The following is a 22,074-nucleotide window of genomic DNA, read 5'->3' as shown; positions in this document are numbered from 1 at the left end:
GATGAAGTGGAAGAACGAATAAGTACTCTTGAAGACACAGAAATAAAAAGAACCAAAACAGAAAAGGAAAGAGAAGAAAGAAAAAGACCGAAAAAAGACTTCGGGAACTATCTGACTCCATGAAGAAAGGAAATATAAGAGATATAGGAATCCCAGAAGGAGAGGAGAGAAATGTAGGAACAGAGAAAATATTCAAGGAGATAATTGAAGAGAACTTCCCAAACGTGAAGAAGGAGCTGAAAATTGATATACAAGAAGCAAGAAGAACACCAAACTTCCACGACGAAAGGAAAAATACAACAAGACACATAATAGTAAAGCTCCCAAGAATCCAGGACAAGGAAAAAATAATGAAGCTGACGAGAGGGAAGAAACAGATAACATTCAAAGGAAAACCAATCAGACTGACATCAGACTTCTCCGAAGCAACACTACAGGCAAGGAGAGAGTGGAGGGACATAGTCAACAGACTCCAAGAAAACAGACACCAACCAAGAATACTCTATCCCACAAAGCTCTCCTTCCTCTATGAAGAAAGAATAAGGATCTTCCCAGAAAAACAGAAACTCTGGAATTTCATTACGACTAAACCACCACTCCAAAAAATACTACAAGGAGTCCTAAACCAGAACCTCAGGGTTCTGAGGGACGAATAACAACGAAAGAAGGCCAAAAAAAATTATTAAAAGAATAAATAAATAAAATCAAAGGAAAGACAAACACAATGGCAAATACAGATTCTAACATATCAATATTAACTCTAAATGTAAATGGCCTAAACTCTTCAATAATAAGACACAGAGTTGCAGGGTTGATTAAGAAACAAAATCCAACCTTTTGCTGTCTCCAGGAAACACATTTAACTACAAAAGATAAAAAATAGACTCAAAGTTAAAGAATGGAAAACAATCCTACAAGCAAATGGACCAAAAAAGAAAGCAGGAACACCTATACTTATATCAGATAAAACAGATATCACACTCAAAAAGATATAAAGAGACCCCAACAGTCACTACATTATGATCAAGGGGACAATACTTAAAGAAAAAATAACACTCATTAACATATATTCACCAAACGAAGGAGCACCAAAATATATCAGACAACTATTGTCATCTCTGAAAACAGACATCAGAGAAAACACATACGTAGTAGGAGACTTCAACACACCACTATCAACAATGGATAGATCAATGAGACAAAAAATAAGTAAAGATACTAAAGCTCTAAATAAGGATCTAGAGTGCTTGGGCTTAATACACATCTATAGAACACTAAACCCAAAAAAATCTGAGTACACATTTTTCTCAAGTGCACATGGATCATTCTCCAGGATCGATCACATACTGGGACACAAGACAAACATTAACAGATACACCAAGACTGAAATCATACCAACCATCTTTTCTGACCATGAAGGCATCAATCCAGAAATAAACCATAAAAAGAAGACAAGGAACTCTCCTACCTCATTGAGATTGAAAACCACACTACTGGAAGACCACTGGATTAACGAGGAGATCAAAGAAAAATTAAATTCTTTGAATTGAATTACAAGGAGGACACCAATTTCCTAAATTTATAGGATGCAGCAAAAGCAGTAATAAGAGGAAAATATATAGCAATAGAGGCTCACATCAAGAAACAAGAAAGAACTCAAAGAAACAACCTAATCTCGAAGCTCAAAGATCTAGAAAAAGAACAACAAAAAAACCCAAAACCAGTAGAAGAAAAGACATAATAAAAGCAAAGCAGAAATACATGAAATCGAAACTAAAAAAACAATCCAAAAGATCAATGAAACCAAGAGCTGGTTCTTCGAAAAAAATCAATAAAATAGACAAATCCCTAGCCAGGCTCACAAAGGAAAAAAGGGAGAAAGCACAAATAAACAGGATCATCAATGAAAGAGGAGAAATCACAACGGACACAGCAGAAATCAAAAAGAATAATCAGTAACTACTAAGAACAGTTATATGGAAACAAGTTCAACAATCTAGAGGAGATGGACAAATTCCTACAACTCTACAATCACTCAAAGCTAGATAAAGAAGAAATAGAATACCTAAACAGACCAATTACAAGCAGCGGAATTGAAATGGTAATCAAAACCCTCCCCAAAAACAAAAGCCCAGGACCTGATGGATTTACAAATGAATTCTACCCAACATTCAGAAACAAATTAGTGCCTATCCTTCACAAACTCCTCCAAAAAATTGAGAAGGAAGGGATAATACCAAACATGTTCTATGAAGCCAACATTATACTAATTCCCAAACTGAACAAGGACAACACAAAAAAAGAAAAATACCAGCCAATCTCCCTAATGAACACGGATGCAAAAATCCTCAATAAAATTTTAGCTATCAGAATCCAACAATGTATCCATAAGATAATTCACCACAACCAAGTAGGATTCATTCCAGGGATACAAGGATGCTTCAATATCCGAAAATCAATCAACGTTATCCAACACATCAACAAAAAGAAATATAAAAATCATAAGATAATATCAATAGATGCCAAGAAAGCTTTCACAAAGTGCAACACCCATTCATGATAAAAGCCCTTGAAATTCTTGGGATACAAGGAACATACCACAACATCATAAAGGCCATATATGACAAGCCAACAGCAAGTATCACTCTCAATGGCAAAAAGCTGAAAGCATTTCCATTATGATCTGGAACAAGACAATGATGTCCACGCTCACCATTGCTTTTCAATATAATACTGGAAATCCTAGCCAGAGCAATAAGACATGAGAAAGACATACAAGGAATCCATATAGGAAAAGAAGAAGTCAAACTATCACTATTTGCAGATGATATGATAATATACATAGAGAACCCCAAAAACTCCACAGAAAACCTAATTCAACTGATCAATCAGTACCGTAAAGTGGTAGGATACAAAATCAACACACAAAAGTCAGTAGCCTTCCTACACACAAACAATAAATCTGAAGAAGAAGAAATCAAAAAAACCATCCCTTTTATTATTGAAACAAAAAAAAATCAAATACTTCAGAATAAAAATAACAAAAAAGGTAAAGGACCTATAAAAAGAAAACTATAAAACACTGTTAAAAGAAATAGAAGAAGACACAAAGAAATGGAAAGACATTCCCTGCTCATGGATTGGAAGAATAAATATTATTAAAATGGCCATCCTACCAAAAGCAGTATACAGATTCAATGCTATTCCATTGTCATTCATTCAATGCTATTCAATGTCATTCTTCAAAGAAATAGAACAATTATTGATGAAATTCATATGGAATCAACAAAAACCCCAAATAGCCAAAGCTCTCCTGAAAAAAAAAGAAGGATATGGAGGCATCACACTCCCAGACTTCAAACTATACCACAAAGCCATAATCATCAAAACTGCATGGTATTGGAACAAGAACAGACACACAGACCAATGGAATCGAATAGAAAATGCAGAAATAAACCCACAGATTTATGGTCAACTAATCTTTGACTAAGGAGCAAAGAATATGCACTGGAGCAAAGAAAGTTTGTTCAATAAATGGTGCTGGGAAAACTGGGTTGCTACATGAAAAAGAACGAAGGTTGACTACTACCTCACACCATACACAAAAACCCACTCAAAATGGAATAAAGAACTAGACATAAGACCTGAAACCATAAAATATATAGAAGGAAATATAGGTGAAACACTACGTGATTTGCACATCAAAGACATCTTTACAGACACATCACCCAAAGCAGTGATAGTGAAGGCAAAGATCAATAACTGGGACTACATCAAATTAAAGAGCTTCTACACAGCAAAAGAGACAATAACAAAAACCAAGAGAAACCCACCAACTGGAGAACATTTTTGCACACAACACTAATGATAAAGGACTGATCACAAAAATCTGTAAAGAGCTGATGAGACTCAACAAAACAAAGAAAATAATCCAGTGAAAAAATGGGCAGAAGAGCTAAAAAGAAACTTCTCTGAAGAGGAAATGCAAATGGCCAACAGGCATATGAAAAAATGCTCAACATCACTTGTCATCAGGGAAATGCAAATCAAAACTACCATGAGATACCATCTTACACCAGTGAGAATGGCACATATTAAAAAAACTAGCAACAACAAATGTTGGCGAGGTTGTGGAGAAAAAGGAACTCTCCTGCACTGCTGGTGGGAGTGCAAACTGGTCCAACCACTATGGAGAGCTGTGTGGAGATTTCTGGACCTACTAAACATAGAGCTTCCATATGATCCAGCAATTCCACTCCTAGGTATTTACCCAAAGGACACAGAAACATCAATTCCAAAGAGCACCTGCACCCCTATGTTTATAGCAGCACTGTTTACAATAGCTAAGCTTTGGAAACAACCCAAATGCCCAAAAATAGATGACTGGATCAAGAAGATGTGGTCCATATACACCATGGAATATTACTCAGCATTCAAAAAAGATAAACACATGCAATTTGCAGCAACATGGATGGCGCTGGAAGGGATCATGCTCAGTGAAATAAGCCAGAAAGATAAAGAAAAATACCAGATGGTCTCACTCATAGCAGGAATCTAGAAAACTTAAATAAGGGACCAGGAAAATGAATAACTATAAGAAAGTAAAAATCAAAATCAACAAACAACTATGAATCAGAGACTCTCTATGGGGGGTGGGGGGCAGGGAGGGACTGGGGTCAAAATAAGGGGGTTGCAATTGTATGGGGAATATAAAAATAAAATATATAAAAAAATGAATAAAATTAGAAATGAAGAAGAAATGTTATTACAGATACCACAGAAATACAAAAGATCACAAGGAACTACTGTAAACAACTATTGTTAGATCAGTGGGACACACACAAAGCTTTCTGGAATCCACCCACATCTCTGCCTCACTGAGATTTCAAGTGCTGAACTTTACAACTTCCAACATACCATGAATCTGACATCTTGAACAAGGAGGGAGAGGGGCTACTCGGAACAAGGGATAGAAATGAGGGACAATGTTGATCTCAAAAAACTGGACATTTGTATGACTGCTTTCTCTTTTCTGTCTAGTTTTGTATAGCACCTTGATCTTGCTCAGCTCGTATTATCTGTGGGTAGGACAAACTCTTATCTGGCTACAGAGACCTATAAATTTTCTTTCTCTTTCAGCTCTCACATTTTTATTTAAATAAATCCTTTTATTTCTGTGTATCCTGCACTCCTTTTATTTCTGGGTTTATCCCATTTCACTATATGCCAACAAGTTTGATAATATGGAATAAATGTATAATTTTTAGAATAAAGTTTACCAAGAATGAGTCATGATGAAAGAGAAAAAACTTGAATAGATTAATCACAATCTCAAAAAAAAGAGTGAATCCTATTTTACACAGACCTTTCCAAAAATATAAAGAAGGAACACTTCCTAATGCCAGCATTACCATAATATTAGGGTTTAGCTAGAGAAATAAGACAACAAGAAATAAAAGCAATCCAGATTGGAAAAGATAAAGTGACGGTATGATTATTTGCAAATGATATATTATATACAGGAAACCTTAAAGACTCTACCAAAAACTATTAATAACGATAAATAAGTTAATGAGAAATCCTAGCATGAGCAATTAGATACAAAAAGGATATAAAAGGTATTAAATTGGACAGGAAGAAGGAAAACAATCACTATTTTCATGACATTATAATCCCAAAAATTCCAGTAAAAACTAGAAATAATAACTGAACACAGTAAAGTAGCAAGGTAAAAATATAAAAATTTGTTGCATTTCTTATACAAATAAAGGGAAATCAGAAAACAATCACATCTATAATTGTATTAAAAATAACTAAATTTACTGAAATAAATTTAACCAAAGAAGTGAAGAAACTGTATACTTAAAACTATAAGGCACTGTTGGGCTTCCCTGGTAGTGCAAGGCATTAAGATGCAACCTATGAAGCTATCTGCAGCCACTGCAGCACGAGTTCAATCCCCAGACAGATACCCACATGGCGCAGCAGACCTCTACTGACTCACTCACTATGCCCCTCGGCAGTGTATTTCAGTGGATCCACCTATTCCGTTACCCACTCTGTCTCTGGTGAATCCTCTCACTCCCCACATCTCTTGCCTGTACACCAGTTCTTGTATGCATAAATAAATAAATCTTTAAAAAAAAAAACCTATAAGACACTGTTGAAAGAAATGGAAGTTGACACAATGTGATGAAAGACATTCTCTACTCATGGATCAGAAGAATCATCCCTATTAAGATTCCAATAGTATTGTTCATAGAAATAGAACAAAAAAATTAAAATTTGTTTTAAATCTCCAATGACAATAAATAGTCAAAACAATCCTGATAATAAAGCTAAGCTATCATAGTCTTGACTTCAAACTATACTACAAAGTTACAGTCATCAAAACAATATGGTACTGGAATAAAAACAGGCACAAAAATCAATAAAACAGAATCAAGAGCACAGTGATAAAACCACACAAATACATTCAACTAATTTATGATAAAGGAGCTAAAAGCATATAATAAACAAGAGAAAATGTCTTCAATAAATGATGCTAGGAAAATTGCACAGTCACATAAAAAAGAATGAAACCAGACTAATACCTTATACTGCATACAACAATAAACAAAATACTTGAATATAAGATTTGAAGCCACAAAATAAATAGAAAAAAAACAGAGGTGATAACTTCTTTTACATTAGTCTTAGTGATATCTTTGTAAGGACCTAAATAGGCATTTCACCAAAGACAAAGCTAGCAAACAGACAAATGAAAAGATGCTCATAATCACTTATCATTAGGAAAATGCAAAACAAAACCACAATATGATTTCATTTCAAACCTATTTGAATGTCTATTATCAAAAAGTTAAGAAACAATATGTGTTGGCAAGGATGTGGAGAAAAGGGAACTATCCGATACTGTTGTTAGGAATGTAAATTGGTGTGAACACTATGGAAAAAAGTATGGAGGGTCTTCAAAAAATTAAAAATACAACTACAATAGGTTTCAGCATTTCCACTTCTGGGTATTTAGTTGAAGAGTATGAAAACACAAATTTAAAAAGATATATGAACTTGTATGTTCACTGCAGCACAGTTCACAATAGCCAAGACATGGAAACAATCTAAATGCCCAATGATGGATGATTGATAAAGATGTGGCATTGATTGGTTAATGGAAGGTGTTTACTGCAGTAGTGGGTACGGTATAATATATAGTGTTGTTGATGTGAGCAATGTACACCTAAAACCTATACAGTATTGTAAACTAGTATTACTTAAAAGAAAAAATAAAAGCAAACATTTAACAAGAAGATAAGCTACAAACTCAGATTCAGAAAAGATAATTATAACAAATAAAACAAAGACTTGCTCTCTTCACCATATTTATTATACAGTCCATTATTTTTAATAATCTGCTATTATTTTGTTTGTATACAGTTTATATAAAACTTACAAATCAAAAGGAAAGTGGGTGAAATGAAGTTCACAAACAAGAAACTCAGAATGGCTAATAAACAGGGCTTACCTCACTAGTACCCAGGGAAATGAAAACTGAAGTTAGACACCAAATTTTTTTTTAAATAATAAATTTTATTTTCATATTCCCCATACAATTGCAACCCCCCCATTCTGACCCCAATCCTCCCCTCCCGCCCCCCACCCCCCAAAAAGTGTCTCTGGTTCATAGTTTTTTGTTGATTTTGATTTTCACTTTCTTGTAGTTATTCATTTTCCTGGTCCCTTATTTAAGTTTTCTAGATTCCTGCTATGAGTGAGACCATACGGTATTTTTCTTTTTCTTTCTGGCTTATTTCGCTGAGTATGATCCCTTCCAGTACCATCCATGTTGCTGCAAATTGCATGTGTTTATCTTTTTTGAATGCTGAGTAATATTCCATGGTGTATATGTACCACATGTTCTTGATCCAGTCATCTATTTTTGGGCATTTGGGTTGTTTCCAAAGCTTAGCTATTGTAAACAGTGCTGCTATAAACATAGGGGTGCAGGTGTTCTTTGGAATTGATGTTTCTGTGTCCTTTGGGTAAATACCTAGGAGTGGAATTGCTGGATCATATGGAACTCTATGTTTAGTAGGTCCAGAAATCTCCACACAGCTCTCCATAGTGGTTGGACCAGTTTGCACTCCCACCAATAGTGCAGAAGAGTTCCTTTTTCTCCACACCCTCACCAACATTTGTTGTTGCTAGTTTTTTTAATATGTGCCATTCTCACTGGTGTAAGATGGTATCTCATGGTAGTTTTTTTTTTTTTTCCTAAAGATTTATTTTTATTTATTTATACAAGCACTGGGTACAGTCAGAAGCGCAGGAGGGTGAGAGAATTCACCAGAGCCAGAGCGTGGAGCAGAGCAGGCAGAAGAACCGAGGTACACTGCTGAGGGGAGCGGGCGGCAGGAGAGGTCTGCGCGCCATGTGGGACCCTCACACGGTGGCCAGGAGCAGCCGGGGATCGAACCGGCGCTGCAGAGGCTGGCGGGCAGCTTCGCAACCCAGCGCTCAACCGCTGCGCCACCGGGGAGGCCCTCTCATGGTAGTTTTGATTTGCATTTCCCTGATTACAAGTGATGTTGAACATTTTTTCATATGCCTGTTGGCCATTTGCATTTCCTCTTCAGAGAAGTTTCTTTTTAGCTCTTCTGCCCATTTTTTCACTGGATTATTTTCTTTGTTTTTGTTGAGTCTCATCAGCTCTTTGCAGATTTTTGTGATCAGTCCTTTATCATTAGTGCTGTGTGCAAAAATGTTCTCCCAGTTGGTGGGGTTTCTCTTTGCTTTTGTTATTGTCTCTTTTGCTGTGCAGAAGCTCTTTAATTTGATGTAGTCCCAGCTGTTTATCTTTGCCTTCACTATCACTGCTTTGGGTGATGTAGACACCAAATTTTTAAACCACTAGAAAATATCTGAAAGTGCAGTATTAATAAGTTATTGAGTAAGAGCTATTGTCCTACATGTCCTACAGAAACTGTCACAGCCCCTTTCGTATAGTAACATCTAGTAAAACTAAAACCCAGCCAGTCCTTTCCTCAGAATATACCCTAGAAAAACTCTCATATGTGTACACACATGGTTATATGTACAAGCATGTGATCTTGAGTCTATGAAAGCAGACAATTTGAGGAACCTAAGTCTATCCATTGATAATTGATAAATAGAAGTCAGTACTTCTAACTACTACATAGTTAAAAGAAATAAATTAGATTTATGTAAGTATATCACCTGAGAAAGTTCTCAAAAATAAAATTTTGAATAAAATATACAAGTTAAAAATCACAGACACACCTGTGGAAAAATAAAGGGGCATATCTGGTGAAACGGGAAAAAAACTGACTAGCCACAAATATTGCAAAATCCTGGGAACTGTTAATTCAGGATGATAAAATTATAGGCATTTTCTTATATTTATAGTTTTCTTTGTATTTTAAACTATTAAAGTAGGAAAAGAGCAAGAAAAAAATGCTTGGCTATCAGTTAGATGGCTCACCCTAAATCTTGGCTTGCAATACTTAGGGACAGTGTGAGCTTCTCAAATGTTTCCTTTTATAGCTATGTATCAACTACTACAGCAAATCAGTTACTTTGAGGTAAACGGGCAGAACTAGTTAGACCAGGACTGCCCAGGGCCAGTGATATGAGTGGTGTCTGAAGTTAAATGACACACTGGCCATGTGGACAAATACACATACCACATACTATATTGTTACAGAAATCAAACTGGGCTCTTGTACAAAAAGATGGTACAAGGAAGCAAACATCAGCCACCTCAAAACAGGTCTTTGGTAAAAGGTTTATTTTATGGGAGGGGCTCTAAAGGCTGGGTGGAAGTTGCTTCTAAAGTTTATATCTAAACTCTACTCTGTAAGCATCTAGGCCAGAAAGATAAAATTCCCTTATCTCTTACTCAATGGACAAGGCCACTTTTTTCCCCAATAGATAACCTGGCATCCCCTTTTTTTCCCCCAACCTCCCTTGTTCTAGCTAAACTAAAATGGCATCTAGGACCTCCCCGGTGGCGCAGTGGGTTGAGCGCAGCACTGTGAAGCTGCCTACAGCCCCTGAAGCACAGGTTTGAGCCCGGCCAGCCAGTAAGAATTCCACACGGCACAGCAAACCTCTCCTGTCTTGCCCGCTGCTCCCCTCAGCAGTGTATTTCAGTCCTTCTGCCTGTTCTGCTCCCCGCTCTGTCTCTGGTGAATCCTCTCACCCTCTCACACCTCTGGCCTGTACCCCAGCTCTTATATAAACATAAATTTTTTTAAATAAATAAATAAAAATGGCATCTAAAACTATTTAATCATGCTAGGTCTATCCCGTGTAAACAGGAGGTATACAGGTTATTATCAAACTTATAATACTTTTAATGCCCTTTCTCTTATCAATCTGTCTAGATGCATGTTTGATGATTCCTCAGCCTAGAAGAACCCAAAGGTATGAGGAATAATTTCCTTTGTGTACTTGTTAGGGGGAAAGGATCACCAAAGGGAAGGTTGCAAGGACCCGACAGTGGAGTTAAGCAACTATGTTCTCTGTTTGAGTATTTAACCAGCCATGTGGCCGGGGGTGGCTCTCTTGGCCACGGGGCATGCTCAGTTTTTCGCCAGATTGGCGGGTCATTGGGATTCCAGGTCAGCAGAATGGGTAGGACACATTTACAAACTCATCTCCCTCTATTTCTCCCTAAGTTATCTTATCCCCACTTCCCCTTCCCTTATAAATAAACCTTTTATCAAGCTTTTGTGTGGATCTTCAGTTTAGCATTAGTAAGTCCCCTTTAAGCATACGGGTAAGGACCCACAGTCAGGCAACCCGTTTTATATCGGGGTTGCTCTGTAACATACTGACAGTGGAACAGTAATGATTCTAACTCACCTCCTCTGCAGATATAAAACAAAAAAGTATGTAAAGTGAGTACCTGAAAAAGACCAGATGATTATAGAATCAGTGTCATCACAGAAAAACATGACAATTTTAGAGAACATAAGAAAAGTATAAAATAATTCTGCTTAGAACCACACAAGGACAGCATGACCTAAGGTGTAGGATAGCTGTGAAAGGGGCCTTTTTTTTTTTAAAATTGGTTACTGAGGTGTTTGAACCCATTTCAGGGACCTAGACCTGGGGTCTGTAATAAGGGACAAACGCATATACAACCAGATGTGGAAAACAAAGGGGCTTTCCTCCGAAGAGAAACAGGATTCTGGGGAGCAGAGATAGCCTCAGGCATGGAGAGTGATGGAAATAACTAACCAGAGATGGGGGCAGGGAAGATAAACAAGTCAATAAAGTTAAATGTCTAGGGAAGTTTCCAAGGCCAGGAATTAAAGGTAGAAGCATAAACGATTATCAGTTGTTAAAGAAAACCAACCCGACCTGACTCCAGGGTGATAAATTCCACCAATGAACCATGAACCTGCTGTGTACTACTGAACAGGGATTCTGCCAAATTCTTTCTGAAAGGGATCCAAGAACCCCACACACCAAACTCCAAAAAGAGCAGAAAGATACTGTTACTGAGAGGGAGCTCCATATAAAAGGGAGATTACATGTCCCCTGCACCATCTAATGAAGGGTGGAGCTGAGTGAAGTAGGGAAGCTAGAAAAAACTTTGAGAAGACTTAGAAGCAGAGAGACATGTGAAGAAAAAGGGCATAACTTCTTCTGAGCTTTGGACTTACACCAGGGACTTGGGGCACACAGAAGGAACACGTGGAATTGAGACATGCAGAGACACTTGGAAGAGACATGCGTGAGAGACACATGGGGAGAGTGATAATGGTAGCTGTTACCACACTCTGTACTTTGATTTTGTTCCTTTCATCTTGCCTGGCCCCCTCTTTCCCTTTCCTGTGGTTCCCTGACAGAAAGTACCTTATACTTGTGGTATATTCTGGGGCCTCAGTTATCCTGCTTTTAGCCAACCCTGTTTGGCTGGGTATTTATCCATGAGCAGATGGGTAAATTTGGGTGTTTTATTGGGAAACTATTGTTCTTTCTTCTCCTCTCTCTCTCTCTATGCACACTTGAATCCTACTAAAGTTCTCTTCTATTAAGGTCATGCACACTAAGAATATACTTTGTCTTTATGTGGCCTATGGCAGACCCATTTAGAACGTGCAAGTTTGGGGGTCTTGGGGTGCCCCTATGTCTGCTCACTAACAATAGACTGATGTCATAATTTAGAAATCATTGAAGGAACCAGGGATGGATGGTAAAGTATCCCAAATCCCTAATTTTAGGGACACCCGAGGCCATCAGACAATCCTTACGACCATCAGCATTGACTTATCCAAGACAGTGATTGTCAGTTATAGTTACAACCCTTGTGTATATGCAGCTGGGAGCTGAAGAAGGCCCACGAATGGCTAACTCACTTGCTAGTCTCCTCTCTACAAATGGCTTCTGTGTTATGGAAAAATCTGTTCCACCCCTGCCTAGAGCCAATACTGGGATTACATTCACCAACTGAAACTGCTGCCGCTAGTCAGAGGTTAAAGAACCCAGGTCATGGCAACTGAAGCTTGCACCTTCTTGAAAAGTCCTTGGAAAGTTCTGTTTTGCACCTTCTTGGAAAGCTCTATTTGTAAAAGTTGCTGGGAACAGATCACAGTTGTTATTCCCTTTGAGCTTGGCTTTTTAGGGCCACAACCTCCCAGGGAGGAGGAAGGTCTGCTACAGGCAATCTTTCACAAACTATGCCCACAGACTGAGAAACACACTCCATATCCATGTGTGATTGCCAATAGGACTGCACCCTGACTGCAGTTCAAACCGTTTCCAAACGACAAACCCTGGGAAAAATTATGAGTTACACAATTTGCAGAGGGGAGCTGGACCATAACTGAGAGATCAATATTATTAGCCTGATGGTGCTGGAAAAATCTGACAGAGGAACAGGCCTATAGGAGAGCCCAAGAGAAGCTTGAACTCTGGTATTCTGTAGCTGTAATTTCTCCACCAACCATTGCAGCAGCTCCTACATGTGCCTGTATCCAAGCTCCAGTCATCAAAGAAGTGCAGAGGCATCAGCCTGTAAAGAAACCAATAACCCAGTATCTTGGACAAATAACCTAGGATTATAACTTGCAACCTATAATGTTAAAATAAAGCCAACACATCAAGTTAAGAAATGTTTAGAGATGTCATATGACCCAGTAATTCCACTTCCAGGTATCTACCCAAAGAATTAAGAAGACACTAATTTAAAAGGAAACTTGCACTCCCATGTTCACTGAAGCATTGTTTACAATCGCCAGGATATAGGAACAGCCTAAATGCTCCAAAACAAAGGATGAATTAAGAAGATGTGGTATACTTACACAAGGCAACATTACTCAGCTATCAAAAAAGATAAACTCTTGTCTTACCATTCTTAGTGACATGGATGGGGCTGAAAGGACTAATATGAAGCATAATTGTCCAGAAGGAGAAAGAAAAATACCAGATTGTGGCACTTGTATATGCAATATAAAAAACAAAACAAAGAAGCATATAAAGCCAAACTAAAAAACCAACCCTTGAAATATAACTAAAGAATTGGGGCAAACCAAGGAGAGGAGGAGGAAGAACTGGAGGGATGAGAATGAAGAAGGGTGGAAGCACAAGGATGTATGGTGGTGGACAATGAGTTCTTTGCTGGTGGGCATACTATAGCAACAATGCCTGAAGGGGGATCATACACTTCTATGATGGAAACAACAATTTAAACTAATGTTAATTAAAAAAATTTAAAAAAACAAGAAATGTTTTCAGCTCAAATCAAATAAAATAAAGAGCAGGATATGCCACGAAGAAGGAACAAACCAAAAACCACATGAAAACATCTAAATACAATGGAACTAGATTATTAAGCTAAAGAAGAGCTTTATGTAAATATTTAGGAAATAAAGATAATAATATATGAACAAAATGATAGCTACAACAAGGACAGAGAAAATGTGAGAAAGTTTCAAACAAAAATAATAAGGAACACTTGAACTGAAAAACACAAGAAGGTCTCAACAACAGACAAGAAGTTGCAACTGATAGAATCAGTGAGTTGGAACATGGGACATTGGAAAACATCTTAACAGAGTAGCAAAAAGTATAAGGTATTAAAATTCATACAAGTTTTATAGGGTAACAGCAAGAGAAATATCATCTGCATCACAGGAATCCTAAAAGAAGAGGGAAAGGGATAGAAATCATATTTGAAGAAATAATAGCTTAAAATTTCCCTAACATGGGAAAGGAACTGAGATCCAGACCAAGAGGCTTAAAAAGTACCAAAGAAAATAAACCTAAACAGATGCAAACTGAGGCATTATATAACTGAAGCAATAAAAAGGAGAAAATACTGAAAAGATCTGGACAAGGAAAATCATATATAGAGGTACCCCCTATAAGATTATCTTCAATTTCTTGATAGAAAACTTAAAGGCAATAAGGGGATAGCACAACATATTTAAAGTGGTGAAAGAAAAGGATTTTCAATTGAGAGTACTTTATCCTGCTAAACTATCACTTAGAATCAAAGAAAAGAAACAGGGCTTTACAGACAGATAAAAATTAAAACAGTTAATCACCACTAAACTGCCCTTGTGAGAGATACTAAAGGGACTCCTATAAAATAAAAAGCAATCCTACTTTGTGGCAGTAAGATGCCAATAAATACACAATGTGGTAGTGGTAAGGGGAACAGAATAAAAATCAGGACCATTAGAATGAATGAGATAAATCTGCCCAATAGGTTATAAATATAGAACCTTACACATATACCTCATGATAACATCAAAACAAAAACCACAGAGAAACATAAGATTTGGAAAAGGAATTCAAACATAACACAAAAGATGTCAAAGCACAACAGAAAAGAATAAGAAAAAAGAAATCAAAGATACAAAAACATCCAAAAACATCTTGAAGCTTATATTTCAAGAATTACCCTAGATTTTATTCATGTGAATTCACCAATTACTACAGAATGGCTAAATGGATTATAAAACAAAATCCAACTTTTTTGCTGCCTACAAGAAGTCATCTTAGCTTTAACGACAAATTTACAGGCTCAAAGTGAAAGACAGAAAAACAATCTTAGAAATTGTAACTAAAAAAGGACAAATGTAGCCATATTTATATAAAATAAGTAAGTTTTCTGTTTAAAAAAGGTAATAAAAGACTGCTATGGACATTATATAAAGATTAAAGGTTTAAAACAAGAGAATATAATAATTATTAAAGTATACCAAAATGTGCACCAAATGATAGAGCATTAAAATACATTAGTATAAATAAAACTGAAGAATGACATTACCATCCACACAATATTATTGCTCCACTTATAATCATGTACAGATCAATTGTAGAGAATAAACAATGAAACAACAGCCTTAAATGACAAATTAGATCAGATGGGCTTAACACACATTTACAGAACATTTCACCAAAAAATCAAGACACTTTTTATTTTTCTAAAATGCACATGAAACATTCTCAAGGATATACTCTACCGTGGGAAACAAAATTACTTCAATAAACTTAACATTAAAAACTGTAACAAGTGTTCTTTTCTAATTAAAATGCATAAAACTAGAAAGAACCCCCAAAAGGAAAACTCAGAAAACGTTAATCACAGATTAAATAACTTAATTCCCAATAACCACTGAATCAATGAGGATATTGAGAGAAATGACCACTTGAAGGCAAAGAAAAATGAAGATACAAGTTACCAGAAACTACAGAATGCAACAAAAGAGATACTAAGAGGAAAGTTAATTGCAATACAGGTTTACATCAAGAAACAAGAAAAATCTCAAACAATGTAACCTTATAGTTAAAACAAATTGAAATAACAATGCTAAAAATTGGTAGAATGAAAGGAAAAATCAGAGTGAAAATAAATGAAATAAAAAACAAAATACAGGCCTCCCCGGTAGCTGCCCACAGCCTCTGCAGCGCCGGTTTGATCCCTGGCTGCTCCCCAGCCACCGGAGGGAGGGTTCCACGTGGCGCACAGACCTCTCCTGCCGACCGCTGCTCCCCTCAGCAGTGTACTTCAGTCTGCCTGCTCTGCTCCCCGCTCTGGCTCTGGTGAATTCTCTCACCCTCCCATGCTTCTGACTGTACCCAGTGCTTGTATAAATAAATAAAAATAAATCTTTAAAAAAATAATAAAAAATAATAAAAAAATACAAAAAAAAAAAATCAATGAAACCAAGAGTGGCTCTTAGAGAAGACAAAATCTGTATGACTTTAGTCAGGCTCACAGAGAAAAGAGAGAAACCTAGTATTAATAGAATCAGAAATTAAAAGAGGACAAACTACTATAGAGGCCACAGAAATATAAGAAATCATAAACAGCTATCATGAACAATTATACACCAATAAATTTGATATCTTGGAGATATGGATAAATTTTTAGACTACATCCAACTGAGACTGAACTAGGAAGAAAGAAAAAGCCTGAATAGACAATTACAATTACGGGAATTGAAACAGTAATCAAAATCCCCACCCAGACACCCCCCCCAAAAAAAACATAAAAGCCCAGGACCAGGTGGGTTATTAGTGAATTATACCAAACCTTCAAAGATGAATGAACACCTATCCTTCTCAACGTTTTCAAAAAAAAACAGGAACACTTCCACTACATTTATAAGACCTTCATTACCTTGATACTAAAACCAGACTAGGACCTCATAAAAACGAAACAAACAAAAAAAAACTGCAAACCAATTACTATGATGAATAGGTTACAAAAAACAATATACAAAATTCTGTTATATTTCTATATGTAAACAATAAGCCAGAAAAAAATCCCATTTATAAAATCACATCTAAATGAATTAAACATGGGAAAAAATTTAACAAAGGAGGTATAAGAACTGTATAACAAAATATTGTCAACAATTTTAAAAGATAAAGAAAAAGACACAGAAATACAGTCCATGCTCATGAATGGGAAAAATTAAGTCAAAAATGACCGATTTACCTAAAACAGGATATAGATGTAATGTAACATCTATCAAAATTCCATTATTTTTAAGGAACTAGGAACTAAAAATTATTAAAATTTATATGGAATCACAAAGACCCCAAACAGCTAAAGCAATCTTGAGAAAAAGGAAGAAAATGGAGGCATCATATTACCCTTCTAGGTACCTATAGAACATGTATTCATTAATTTGAAAAGTTATATGCAGCATAATGTTTACTGCAGCATCACCTACAGCAGCTAAAATACAGAAACAACCTACATGCTCACTGATAAAAGATTGGACAAAGAAGATGCATGGTGAAATACTATACAACTGTAAAAAAGACAAAATTTTGGTATTTGCAACAAAAAGTCAGAAAAAGACAAATATTGGATGATTTCACCTATTTGTACAACATGAGGAAACAAAGCAGATGAACAGACCAAAAAAAATAAAATAAACCAATGGACTTTGACTATAGAATTGAGATAATCAGAAGGGAAGAAGGAGGAGAGTGGGAGCAAGGGTGGAGAGGGTCTAATGGATGGGTATTTTGCTTTCTAAATAAAAATGTGTGTGTGATAGTTGAGAAAGACTATATATATATACATTGTATATATAAATATACACATATATTTACAATATATACATAATTACATATGTACAAACAGTAACTTTAAACACTTCTAGGGATAAGTATAAGTTGATATAATGAATGTTTCTATGCCTTAGTTCAGTCATTTATAAAATAAGGATAATGATACTTACTTCACAGGATTATTGTAAAGATTAATTAATCAGTGTACATAGAAATGTCTCAAGAGCTTCAAGAGGAATTCAATATACCACAGATCCTTAACAGTGTTGAGATATTTTTGAGCTATTAAAAAAAAAAAATCAAAGTGATCTGGCCTGCAACTAGGATTGGTTCATTCCCTGACAGTGGCAGCACAGAGTATCAGGCTTCCCAGCACAGGTCTCCTTGGGAGGGCTGAGTACTGGGCAGGGGTACCTGACACTGTTCTAAATAGCATGCCCCTTGGCAGGTACAGAAAGAAGCCAAAACACTGATGAATAGAAAAATATAAAAAGGCCCAAAGGCAAAGTAGACTATTAGTTTATCACTGACTTCTTATATAAGAATGTCACACATCATTGTCAAGAAATAAATATAATTCAGGGCCTCCCCTGGTGGCCAAGCAGTTGAGCGCTGGGCTGGGAGGCTGCCCGCAGCCTCTGCAGCGCTGGTTCGTTCCCCCAGCGGCCGGTTAGGGTCCCATAAAACAAACAAACAAACAAACAAATAAATAAATAATAATTTCCAGCCTATAAAAACCATAAACTTGTTTTTATAGTAACTTCACATGTATTCACCAACTAAATTCTAAATTATTTACATTAAGCAAAACAGGCATCATCCTATCTCACAAATCTAGCAAAATGCTTGTGCACAGCAGCCCACCACTAAACATTTATTGATATGGTGACTGATCCACAATTGTAGAAACATATCCATTGACAGAAAAGCCCAGAAAACCTCCAAAGAAAAAATAGGTTACCAGCTTCCAGATTAATTGTGCCAAAGCTGTAACCATCACACAAAACCACCATTCTAGAGAAGAATCAGTTATTAGGCAACAGAACTATTAAAAGCAGCCAGATAACAGCATCTATGTTATCTGTGTTAATTGTGTAACAGGCTCAAAGGACTCTGTGGGACAAAAAAAGGTAGACTGTATTCAAACATAATTAAACTTAATTTTTAATGGACTGCTTTCCAGAATGCTTAATAAGCTAATATACATTCACTAAGAAAAGGATATATTTTGCGATGTTTATCTGAACAAAGAACCTATTTTAATTTTCAGAGTCTGGCAAATAGATGAGTGACTAAAATTTCAGAGTTTGGAAAATCCTGTCATAGAAGCACCTTTTTATTCACTGAACTAAGAAACTATTTTCTGTGAATTAATAAAAATTTAAGTAGTGTGGATTGAAAAAATTTAAGTAGTGTGGATTAATAAAAATTTAGTAGTGTGGATTGAAAAAAAATAATGAACTGCTGATTCAATTACTTTAGAAAACTTTATATGTACCCTATTATAAAGCAACTGCTGTCCTAAGTTGAAGAACCAACATGAACGTGCATGTACATAAGGACACTAAAAATTGTTCAGAAAGTTTCTAAATAGCACATTATTCATAACAGCCTCATTCTAGAAGCAACTCTGTGTAGGAGAGAGAATTTATATATCAACATTTCATTAAAAAATGAACATGAACAAACTACAACCTCACATGGCTTCATGGAGAACCTCAAACCTAATATTGAGCTAAAGAAGCCAGATGCATAATGACAGATACTGTGATTTCATTTATACAACATTGCAAAGCAGGCAAAACTAATCCATGGTGTTTGTATTCAAGACATCGGTAACCTCTAGGGAGAGGGAGGACGTACACTTAGTATATTTTTCTGGGTGCTGATCACGGTCTACTTCCTGACTTAGATGGTGCCTACACGTGTGGTCATTCTGTAATTCATCTAACTTGTATACTTTTCTTTTTGAATGTTATACTCCAATAGAAATGTTAAAAACGTTGCAGTCCCAGTCAGTCACTCTGTATATCTGGTACGCAGTAAGGGTTGGCAGGAATCTCCAGATGGCATGTTGGCCCTGGGTACCAGCAAATGCTAATTAAGGTGCTCTTAAAACTACTGTTTGTCTCTAATAGGTGAGGAAATCAAGGCTTAAGGACAGTCATTAACTTAATAAAGTCACAGGCTTGCAAATGATGGAGACAAAAATCACACAGGACTCCAATCTCACATTCTCAGTAACTACTCTCCCTTATCATAGGGAATGTGCTGCATTCCTCTTGACCAGAGCTGCTTTGGCATGGTAACCACTGAACCTTGGTGGAAACTGTATAGTGGCATCACAACCTTATTGTCTTTACAAAGAAAGATTCAATATTCACATTTACAAAACCTGAAATATGAATTATTAACAATAATAACATCAAATTACTAATCATTCATACAGACAAACACATTTTTATTTAGCATCAAATACATGCTGGGCACCCTAAAATAAATAGGAGGGGAGCAAAGAGGACTCAATTCAAATGCAAGACTCCAGAAAAGGAAAACAAAGAGTTATTAAAATGGTATGATTGTTTATAACAAAATAACCTAAAATTCTTTCCTGGGGTGTGAAAGTGTTGGTAATTTTCCAAAAAGGGAAAGCAAATTTCATTATTTAAAACAAAAAACTTAAATTTTTTCTACTTGGCAATATAAGATATGATCATTAAAAAAAATTTATGAATGTAAAAAACACAGAAAGACAAAAACTTAAAGAGATGATGCAACATTTGTGATGATTATCAAGTTTGTCTCTCCACTGCAAATAGACAAGCCTCCATCTCTGCTGCCACTGCCTCCTCCATACCTTTTGGAGCCACAGTGGTTCCCTTTCTGACCCTGAATGTGTCAAACTTTCCCTCTCTTGGAGAATTTGCACTTGCTCTTCGTTTCTCAAAAGCTTGGAAAGGCTGGCTCCCCTGGCTGCAAAGTGACATTTTAGAGTCTTCCCTAACCTTTTATTCTCAAGTAGTTCCCTTAGCCTTTATTTTCTATCTCATTCTCATTATTCTCTTCTCAGCATTTATGCTGACTTGGAATTTTCAATTTGCCTGTATCCTTCACAAAAATGTGAGGTTGTAGGGGGAAGGTTTTATCTATCTTGTTCACTACCATATGCCCAGTGCCTAGGATTCAGTAGGGGCTTGCTGGGTGTCTGAATACTGAGTGGTCTGGTAATGTGCTTTTATCTACTTATTAAGAAAATATTCCCAACAATGAACTGAACCCAAAAGTAAATTCTTGAATCTGTATTTGACTATGCTTATTTTTTTCCAGCTATTTTTCTAACACAAAGTCTAATTCTGAAATGCTGCACTATTTTTGATCATGGACATTTAGAAAGGTACAGCGAGAAAAACCAAAAATACAAATTTCAATGTAATGTTATCTCAGCATGTTGGAGTCAGGGTCAGCCAAGAAGAAAACCTCTGTTATTAAAGATAATCACTAAACTGCCAGTTATGCAACATTTCTACCTTTCCTCTACATAAAAAGTAGAGGAAACATTCCTACCTTTCCTTTACATTAGAAAAGTTATAATACATTGCTTGAAAAACATAGAAAAACACTGCTACATATGTCATGACTTCTGATAGCCCATACATGATATAATCTCCTGAAGAGCTTGAAAAACTCTAGAAAGTAGGCAGCACTCTAGACCATCTAAATAATAGTTACAGAAGGTAGTGAGGAGCAGGTGGAATCCCCTGGGGGATTCCAACATGCTCCTGGCACCCTCTACTCAACTACAACCTGAGATGCCTGGAGCTGTCAGAACGCAGTCTCAGGCACCACCCGGATCTACTGAATCTGAAACTGTGTTTTATAAAATAACATGTTAATATTTTAGAATGGGAATGAGAAGTATTTAGAGCTAAGTGGATGATGCTATTATTAAAGTCCTCCTTCTAGCTTACTCTTATTTGCCTACAAACCTGCTAATAGCTCCTAAATGTCTTTAATATGACACCATCTGCTCTAAAAAAAAAACAATCAAAAAGGCAAATAAATCATAGTTGAGCCACCTTTCCACTCAAAATCACTAAATCTTCTTTTAGAGTCCAATGATTATGTTTCCTCTAGGATCCCAAAGTTCCTAATGTTCCCAGAACTATTACTAGAGGATCACAATGTCTATGGTGGATTTTTTACTAAAAAACTCCTCCACATACCTGCTCTCCTCTTTTATGGTCCTTCCTACTTCCCCACAGTCATCCTACAAGTGGGAATGATTTGCACTGTTAGAAGTTCTAAATAGGTACTTCTATCAACTGGAGGAGAAACTACAAAACACATTTACCTTTTAAAACTGAGGTGTAAGAGGGCGGAACAACATGGTGGCGAGGAGACGCTGCGAGTAAGATCTCCCATTAAAAAAAGTTAATAGGGAGGGAAAGAGGCAGGTCCCAGTGAGAACAGGGACACGGAAGATAAACAGACGACTCCAGCAAACTACCC

The 22,074-nt window shown here is 36.4% G+C and overlaps 1 protein-coding gene across 13 annotated transcripts in view; it reads right to left on the bottom strand.

Annotated features, from left to right (window-relative positions):
- Positions 1-22,074, bottom strand: part of B3GALNT1 (beta-1,3-N-acetylgalactosaminyltransferase 1 (globoside blood group)) — a 47,390-nt gene that overhangs the window by 12,524 nt on the left and 12,792 nt on the right. For 2 of the 13 annotated variants that reach the window (XM_054700729.1, XM_037525788.2), the window contains one exon: positions 10,885-10,927. The exons of 10 other annotated variants lie outside the window; for them this stretch is intronic. The gene's annotated coding sequence lies outside the window, so the exon portion shown is untranslated. Of the gene's footprint in view, positions 1-8,034; positions 8,919-10,884; positions 10,928-22,074 lie in introns of those variants that run through there. One more of the 13 variants, XR_005128095.2, reaches the window with a different exon arrangement.

The sequence above is a fragment of the Talpa occidentalis genome, unplaced genomic scaffold, assembly GCF_014898055.3.
Source record: "Talpa occidentalis isolate TD23 unplaced genomic scaffold, MPIMG_talOcc4v2.1 talOcc4.4, whole genome shotgun sequence".
In the NCBI taxonomy this organism is placed as follows: Eukaryota; Metazoa; Chordata; class Mammalia; order Eulipotyphla; family Talpidae; genus Talpa; species Talpa occidentalis.
The sequence above is the reverse complement of the archived record's forward strand: the minus strand, read 5'-3'. Positions and strand labels throughout refer to the sequence as shown.